Genomic DNA, 8,969 nt, shown 5'->3' with positions numbered 1-8,969 from the left:
AGAAGTCAAGCAACCCATGATGGCTCCCTCAGCTGCCGACCCCCCAGCCCAGCCCTTCCCTCCCCAACCCCACCATCCCCAACACCATTACCACCACCACCTCCAAAATGGCTGCCCAGCCACAGCCATGTTCCACATGTGCGCTGGTCCGGTGCAGAGCTCAGCTGTAAATCCCCCTATTTAGGTTTTTATTCTCTCTCTGTTTCTTTCTTTCCTCGTATTTTATTATCCTCTGTCCCTGGCGTCTGCTGTGCTCTGATTTGTCAGCTCACCATTGGGTGTAACAGAACACCGCACTAACCGACATTTAGGTCATTTCCTGCTCCTCAGACCAGATATTATGGTGCCGCAAAGGTAGCCGATGTTGCCAGATTGAAGCTCTGTGTTGCCATATTGGGGACTCGGCTAATCTAATTAGAGAGCGAGGGTAAGAGGCCCCGGGGGCACGCGAGACTCGGGGCCCCCGGAGGGAGCCAGAATTGTTTTGGTACAGTTTCTTTTTCCCCCTCAGAAAAATGAAATGAAATAAAAAAAACGTGGTAACGTCTGAGAGGCTAATTCTTCCGGTCGGGAGAGGGAAAGGAACGGAGCGTGAACCACAGACTGCCGCCAATAAAGATGGAAGGAAAAGAAAGGACAGAAAGAACGAATAAAAGAATGACGAATAATGAGAGAAAGGGTGTAAGGAGACGATAAGGGTGTGCAGAAGGAGAGAGAAAGAGGGGATTAGAAAGACTTGCTCTGAGGAGTTGATTAATGTGCAGAACAACATACAAGGAGAGTGATGGAGAGGAAGAGGGAGAGAGAAGAGAGAGGGAATCGGAGGAATAGAAAGGAGAGAGAGGGAGGGTGAAAGAACGAGAAAGAGTAAGGGAGGGAGAGAAAGAGGAAAGTGAGAAGGAGCCTAAGGGTGATTTATATCCTGCTGGGCCTACTCAGAACTGGATCCAACCGCCCTCTGCAGACTAAAGCGGCCTGTAAAGAACTCCGCCGGCTCAAGGCCGGCTCACCCTCCCCCCCCCCCCCCCCCCCCCCCCCCCCCCCAAGCCACCAACACCTCCACCCCACCACCCCCACCAAAATGAGCCTGAATCTCCGTCCACATCAAGCCGGCCGGTTAATTTCTAAGGTGGCGTCGTCCTGCATCCTAGCGATTGCCGGACAGGGTTCTGGGTCTCTCGACCTATGTGGGGGGGTCCTTTAGAGGTGCAGGTGGTAAGGGGCTGAGGTGGTGAGCTCTGTCTCAGTCCCGGCCTGAAAGGCCTGCTCCTCTAAGGCATGGGAGTTATTTGGGTGGTGGCCGAGCGCCCCCCTCTACTGCCAGCCACGACCGGTGCACTGTGTAGCTCGAATGATGCACATGCTATTATGCACACATTCACACACACATGGACATGAAACATACACAGGTTTAGTGAAGTACACACACAGGGATAGACACGCGGCTCCAGAAACAGACCCTTCTTACACATCACACTCATCGTGTACATACGTATATGTAAAGCAAACACTCTCACATATGTAGGCACACACACAAAGCACTCATATTCACACACACACACACACACAGTGAGTCATGCACACACAAAGATCCCACTCGTGAGTGACCATAAGTGCAGGCCCACTCGTAGACAGCACACACACACACACACACACACACACACACACACACATGCATGCCCAGGTGGCCCTGTGTGTACATTTCGCACGCTTGGTGCCGCGATCAGTTTCACCTGGCCTTGCCTCTGCATGCGTCCATTAAAGGGTTGGTGCTTTCACAAGGGGGAGAGGGATCTGTTTCAGTCCCTCCCCACACTCCCAGCTTCTTTCCATCTCCATTGAGCCAGCCTGATGTCCACCAGTAAAACGATCGCTAAGTGTTTTTAGGTGCGACCTTTAGAATCCTCCCCAGGGGGATACAAAGGTCTGCGTAGGAACCAAAAACCTCTTGCACAATGGTCTACAATATGGATCGGGTGGAAAGGGCAGGTATTAATAGTTGTCTCACGGAGGAGCCAAACTATTTGTGGAAGGCAAAACAGTCGGTACGAGAGTTTTTGATGCTCACAAGAGTTAAAAGTAAACAAACAGAGATATATGAAACTTAAAAGTTGTCCAACAGGTCAGAATTTTCTTTGTTCAATAAGGCAAAATAAATGTTTAATAAGACATGAACCCGAATAATATTGGAATGTACTGAGACATAACTTTTCTTTACTCAATACTTTTCTTTATTAAATTCCATGTAAGCAACATAAAAAACACATTACCAAAGTGTCCTAACTTAATAAATGTTTCATTCGTTTTCAATAATCATTTCAAATAAAAATGTCCCTTTCAGACATTACTCAAAAGTACTTTGACCAAAATAATATTTTCTTATGTGCTCCTGGCTTTGGATTTTTTTATTTTTGATGTAGGCCTATTCGATTCGTTTTCAGTATGATACTCTAACCCTCTTCGACTGCAAGCTGGGGAAGTATTTAAGAGTGGGAAAGAGGAAAAAAAATCTCTTGGCCTCTCGTCTCGGCTCCTCTCTCCGATTTGTATTTCATTTCCGGGCCAAACCTCCCTCGCTCCTCCTTTGGTGTCGGACTAATCACGCTGTGTTGTGATTAAAGCCACCAGATGCTCCGCAACACAAAACAAGGGCAGACCGACGCCGTAAACCCTGCTTCCCTTTCTTGTGGAGAGCTGCAGGAATGCCAGCCATCTTCCCATCGCCTTGCAGCGCCACAAAACACTCGCTTTTAAATACGTGTTTACAGTGAGCCTCTCCACTGATGCCGGAGAGATTTATTACCTATTTACTCTCTGGCCCGGTGTCAGGCCTCCGCTGGTCCAAGTGCTGATCACTGTAATTACCTCACACCAGACCACCACGCATAAACATGACACACACGCACACATCACACCACTTCAGGATGCATGGGAATGTTCTGGACGTGTTGGTGAAGAAGAGATTGGAAAAGCTATGAATAAAAAAGCTGTGTGTGTGTGTGTGTGTGTGTGTGTGTGTGTGTGTGTGTGTGTGTGTGTGTGTGTGTGTGTGTGTGTGTGTGTGTGTGTGTGTGTGTGTGTGTGTCTGTGTGTGTGTGTGTGATTGTGTGTGTGTGTGTGTGTGTGTGTGTGTGTGTGTGTGTGTGTGTGTGTGTGTGTGTGTGTGTATGTTTGACTGTGTGTGTGTGTGTGTGTGTGTGTGTGTGTGTGTGTGACTGTGTGTGTGTGTGTGTGTGTGTGTGTGTGTGTGTGTGTGTGTGTGTGTGTGTGTGTGTGTGTGTGTGTATGTTTGACTGTGTGTATGTGTGTGTGTGTGTGTGTGTGTGTGTGTGTGTGTGTGTGTGTGTGTGTGTGTGTGTGTGTGTGTGCGTGTGTGTGCGTGCGTGCGTGTGTTTGTCTGTGTGTGTGTGTGTGTGTGTGTGTGTGTGTGTGTGTGTGTGTATGTGTATGTGTGTGTGTGTGTGTGTGTGTGTGTGTGTGTGTGTGTGTGTGTGTGTGTGTGTGTGCGGTTCCCTGTGTCTGGGTGTTGTGCTCAGAGTAATCAGCCTCTATAGGAGATCTATCAGGTGGAGAGTAAACAAGGCACGGCCGCGTACCACACTCCATTACCAAGCTAAATACCGCTCTCTGCACGGTGTGGTGACTGGCTGAAAGAACAATGTTTTAATGTTGACTCAGCTCCTCACTCCTTCTGTCTCCCTCTCCTGAAGCCACACAGCAGAGATGCTGCAGCTCCATTTGCTGTCTGATTTATTATTTAACTGCAAAATCCACAATTCCTGCACTGCTCACCAAAAAGATATGCTATTGTCGAATATCAATGTATCAACATGTCATATTTAGCATCGAAGCATCAAAGCACATCACTTCATGTGTGTTGATTCTGTACTACATTTGGTGTGTTTTAAATGCTGATTTATTAGACGAACCCATGAGAACAAAGACTTATCTGCCAAACTATACTCCAACCTCCTTTGCATAAATTGTCTTATTTATTATGCCATTTATTCTGACTGTCTATACCAACAGGAATATCTAGTTGCACCCCTTAGACATGTTTTAATCTAAAGCCTATAGACATATGTAATGTACAAATTTCCTTGTAAAGTTTGTGGTGGATGGCTGCCTGAATCAGTAAATAATACAAAACATTTATAAATAGTAGGTTCTATTTACGAGCTTTTTTTTCAGCGGAGCACTGCGAGAATATCTGTTTCAGGCTGCGCTTGTCTCTGTATGAGCCCTTTCAGATCGCAGACGACACGGTGATCTGACCAATAAGTAAGGGATAATGTATAGAACACCGGTCATTATCGGGGCTTATTTTCGATAATGACCGGTGACGTTCTACGTTATCCCGCTTATTACACGGCTACTTGCCAGAACGAAAAAAATAACTTCACACAGTGTGTCTTTTCACAATTGATTTGTTACCAGCTTTCGTAGTGTTGATCAGCAGAAATAGTCTGCCAAAGACGTTGACGTCACTTTGCCAACGAGTACGCCGGGGTTGACAAGTTACCAGACTACTTGAGGAGTGCTACGAAAGATGGCAAAAAATCCACTTTCCTTGACAGCAGTCAATTATACTAAGCAACGGTGAATTATCAAATATAATTCACCGCAGGAAGTTGTGAAGGGCCCATGCAAGTAAACAGATCGTTCCACGTCATTGAGAAGAGCTGTTTAATAATATCTAATAATATCTGACCAATCAGGGCAACTCTCTATTTGATTGGTTCAGGGAATTCATTGTGCTGGTCAATCAGATTGGCGTTAAAGGCCGCTCTGGTCAATGGCGGAGAAAAACATATCAACGGAGGGAAGGTTTTTTTAGTTGTTGGCCAGATTCAAAATCCTCTCTCTCTTCTGCTCTTTTCTGCTCCCTCTCTTTATGAAGCTTGCCTACAGCACCTTTAATGTTGTAATCACACTCTGATCCCTGACAGCCACAGTATCTGTCCATCCATGGGTGCTGTGAGGGGCACTGGGGAGGTTTCTGCCTGAAAACAGAAGGTATCTGTGGGCGGGAGCTGTAGCACTGATGGATCAACAGAGATCCATATCACTTTGGCTTCTCCGAAACGTCTCCTTTGTTTCCTGCTGATGGAAGTTATTTCCTCACTCCCTCTTTTATAGGACTATTTGTTTCTCGGTCTCAAACTGCTTCTCTCTCATTGATGAATCATTCTCTCATTGATGAATCAAGTCTTTCTCCCGCACTCTGTTTCACCATCTCTCTTTATTTCCCATTTTTTATCTCTATTTGTTTCTTTCTTCATCACTCTCTCTCCCACACAATTTATTTATTATATCTTTCTCTTTTTTATTACTCTCATGTCTCTCTTTATAAATTCTACTATTTTCTCTCTTGCTTGTGTTTTTTTCTCTTCGTAAATATACACCAGGCAGGACCCAATGGGGATATTTTTTATTGATTTATGGTGGCAATATAAAAAAAATGTAATGTTTTACAATTGATAAAGTTTCATCACATGTAATGCTTCAAAATAGGGATTGGTTAAGAATGTCCCTCAATAGGTAATATTTAACAACATATATTGGTTTTGAGTAGATTATGTTATATGGTAGGTAATACAATATTAGTCAAGAATATGTAATGTCATAGGATTATGTAATAATTAACAATTATTTGCCAAAGTTTATTGTTTTTATTAGTGTGAAAAGACGACCGTCTCTCTAATTTCATGCGATGAAAACAATATCCCGAGTTTGAGATCTCAATCATGGGATATTACCCAATATCCCAGAGATAGCAAACCAATCAAATTGCGCCATCTTAGGAGGTTCAGGTGTCGCATATACTAATTCACAATACACAGTATATTGGTTTAAAAAGGCAATGTCAAATGATATGTAAACTGTACAGTATATATTGGTTTTGAATAGGTAAGATCATATAGGTGCGGTATGATAGGTAATGCACATTTCCACTTTGTCCTTTTTTAAAGTTTTTCACGCCTAAAAAATGAACAATCATCAGCAGTTTATTCCGCAAATTCCCTGATGCACCTTCGGAATGTCTCCCCTGGCTATTGTGCTTCCCTGTAGTCAATGCAGGACCTGACACGCTCCCATGGCCATTTTCATGTATTGGCCTTGCGTGCTGCTGTTTCGGCGGGGTCACAAACAGACCCGTACAGGAAGTCCCACCCCCTCCGTCTCCTCCTCTTCTTCTTCTTCTGCTGATTTTAATGAAGCCCCCGGGACTCTCTGGAAAGCCCTGGAACTGAACGATGTCTGTTCCGTCCAAACCCCCCCTCCCCCCCGCCCTCCTCCGCACTCTGGGTCCAAGTCCAACAGCAGCAAGAGAACCTCCTCCTCCATAGCCCCCCTCACCCGGTCGCCATGGTCCCTGCAAACAGGACGGCGTGGAGTCCAGTGAAAGATGCCACGGAGTATGGGTTTAACAGATGTCAATGAGGGGGTGACAGAACATATCTCGCTGCGCTGATGTGTGGGGATGGACGGAAGATGTATCAACACACTTCCTCCTTCTTGTCATCCGTGTGCTTTGTATGTTTACACCTTGTGTAACGTTAAAGGGGCCAAAAAAAAACAGACAACAACATCTATAGCCTCCCCCCGTGGGTTAACGACACATAAAACACAGGAAATTGACATTAGCCTAGCCACCTTTTGACCCTCCCCCCTGCAGTCGCTGGTAAAGAAAGCGGGGGGGGGGGGGGGGGGGGGGGGGGGGGGTACAGCAACACGCCCCGATATCCTCCCATTGTCCCCGCCGTGCGTCACAGGGGGCAGGACGGCCAGAGAGAGTGAGTAAGCGAGAGAGAGAGAGAGAGAGAGAGAGAGAGAGAGAGAGAGAGAGAGAGAGAGAGAGAGAGAGAGAGAGAGAGAGAGAGAGAGGGAGAGGGAGAGATGGGACAGGACACTAACGGACTGATCTGACTGATTGAGAAGAAATGTTGGACTAGACTCTGGACCCTGGAGGTTGGCGGGAAGAGGTTTGTGAAGTCCACGTCCTAGGCTGACTGAGAGAGAGAGAGAGAGGGGGAGATGTATGGCTCCCCTGGGGGTGGCCGGTGACCTCGCTGAGTGAAAAGTATGCAGAGGTCACCGCGTTCCGATCGGTCAAGTTTGAAATATGACAAGCAGACAGCAATGTCCGACATCCAGAGATGACCTATGGGAGTCAAGCTGCTCTGCAGATGCATTCTACAGTAGATTAATAAATGTTAAGCAAACATTAATGCAATGCATATTACCGGTTCTTGATTCTGGTTTGCTCGAGATTTTTTTAAAATACTCCATGCTCAAATAAACCAACACCTGTGAGACCTGGACTTTATACTGTAACTGATCTGGTCTGATCTGATCTGAACTCATTTGATCTGATCTCATCTGGTCTGATCTGAGGTCATTTGGTCTGATCTGATCTGGCCTGATAGGATCTCATTTGGTCTGATCTGGTCTCATTTGTTCTGATCTGGTCTGGTCTGCGTGCTGACCAGTAGGGGGGTCTATAACCTTCTATGCCAGCAGAGGTCACTATTCTTTGGTCGTTGAACTCTAAACAGGGTGGGGGACTCTAGCGACAGCAGGTATGTACCCAGGGGTGTTGAGTAACAAGTGACAGCTACTTAGGTTACTGGAATTGAGAGGCTTTTTTGTGTAATTGTACTTTTTTTGACATAGCACAGCACAGTAGGGCAGAGCAGTGGTTATCAAAGTAGGTTCCAGGTACCTGCTTTCAGGGGGTCCCAGAAAAATAGGGGATTGTTTAATTCCACTGATACTACTGATACCATAATTCCACTGATACACTGATATACTTCATTAGGATGGGCCCCAATGAGAGAGTGTCTAATAATGTATATTATGTTAATGGGTTGAACTATGTCCTCTTTTAACTCCTTATCTACAGAAGATATTCAGAGATACACACATTTCAAATACCAGTATTAATCAGACAAGGGTATCTGGGTCAAAATGTCATCAAAGGCCTTGCAACAAAAAGGTTGGAGAACCCCTGGTTTTAGACCCCCATAGCATCGGGGGTAAGCAGTGACGTACAGTACAGTGCAGCAGTGTGTGGTGTTACTGTACACTCAATGATGGTGTTGGATCAGAAAAACACTACTGTTGGAAACCAATCTCCGCACCCATCCCCCCTCCCCAACCCCCCCCCCCCCCCCCCCCACCCCCACACACACACCCGCACACACACGCACACAAACACACAAACACACACACACACACACACCCGCACACACTCACACACACCCACACATCATCTCACCTAGCCTGTGAGCGATGAGTCTCCGTCTGGGCGCGTGTTGGCCCCGCATGACAGAGGAGCCCCGCCCTCCCGGCCCGCTGAACCTAGATGAAGTGTTAATGAGTCTCCCCAGTTCCAGCCCCCCCCCCGGCACCAGCGCTCTTACCCCGGGAACTCGTTCCTGTAAGTCTGCCCGCACGGGAACCGGAGGGAACCAATGTTCTGGGAGACGTCCAGAACCATCGACCCGACCCCAGCGTCCCACAGGGAGAGGGAGAGAGAAGAGAGAGGAAGCCCGTTAAATCATGACAGGGTTGACTTCACCCTTCACAATGATTGGTCTTATTGAAGCAGCATGTCTCCGGAGCGATCCGCAGCATCACAGAGAGAGACCGGGGACCGCTGAAGTGATGCAACATGGGCCAGGGGTATAGGAGCAGGAGCAGCAGCCTTTCCAGAAAGCCTTCCTTGGACCGGGCCCGAGGTGTGGGCGGCGGACACAAACTATAGCGTTAAGGAGTAAAGGGGAGCCGGTATACGGTGAAGGGGGAGGCGGGGCGCTGTTGGGCTTAGAGTTACTAATGGTCCCGGTCCCAGTTCAGGCAGAACGGGGGTCTGGTGGTGTTGAAGGCGGCTGGCACCCATTCCCACACGAGGTCCTTTAAAGCGTGTGAAAGGAAGGGCCTTTTTTATACATTTAGTTTAGGAG

The sequence above is a fragment of the Gadus chalcogrammus genome, chromosome 11, assembly GCF_026213295.1.
Source record: "Gadus chalcogrammus isolate NIFS_2021 chromosome 11, NIFS_Gcha_1.0, whole genome shotgun sequence".
In the NCBI taxonomy this organism is placed as follows: domain Eukaryota; kingdom Metazoa; phylum Chordata; class Actinopteri; order Gadiformes; family Gadidae; genus Gadus; species Gadus chalcogrammus.
Note: the sequence above shows the minus strand (reverse complement) of the source record.